Source organism: Alligator sinensis, unplaced genomic scaffold (genome assembly GCF_000455745.1).
Source record: "Alligator sinensis unplaced genomic scaffold, ASM45574v1 scaffold321_1, whole genome shotgun sequence".
NCBI lineage: Eukaryota > Metazoa > Chordata > Crocodylia > Alligatoridae > Alligator > Alligator sinensis.
The window spans coordinates 1,621,025-1,621,801 of NW_005841969.1; positions in this window are offsets into that span (position 1 = coordinate 1,621,025).

The window sequence follows — 777 nt, forward strand, 5'->3', positions numbered from 1 at the left end:
CCCTCGCCGGCGGCCGCGCCTCCCGCACGGCGGCCGGCGGAACAGGCGGAGCCAGCGGCCTCCCATTGGCCGGGGCCGCCCAGAGGGGAAAGGTCACGCGGAGCGCTGAGGCGGGGCTTGCCCCTCCCCCAAGCCCGGGGGCACTACCGCTGCGGCACCGCGTGCCCCCGGAGGCCCTGGCCCGGGCACTGGCAACGCGTGGGGCTCAGTAGCGTCGTTTGAGATTTCCCGGGCTGGAGCTGGCAGAAGTCCCGGTGCTGGTGACCCCTGCTCACTTACACCGGTCACAGACACCCCCGGTCCTTCGCGTTGGCCTCCCACCTATGGCTGCTGCTTTCCCAGCAGGAGTCCTGAGCTGGTGCACAGTGGGGGACATGAAGGCCTCTTCTCTAACAGTGTGGAAAACAACATTTTAAAAAAAAAAAAAAGCCCTATGGTCCTGATTGCTCTTCACATCTGCTTCATAAACAACAACATTGAAAACCTTGCTGCTTTTCTTCATTTTTTTACCACCCATTACGAAGGCTGGCAGAGCGCCGCCTGTTTTATCTCATGGTTTTGTTTTCACATCATTTATAAAAGGCTTTAGGATCCTTGGGAAAGGAGAGAGATTTGGTGAATTTGACTGGAAGAGGGAGTCCCACTTTTAAGCTTTGTATGAAGATACTTCAAGTCTTGTTGAAACATATAGATTGTATCTTAATCTGTGTGTTTCAGCAAGACTTGAAATATCACTTTGATTTTCCAAATGTAGTGCACAAGGTCAGACTGGCGTGC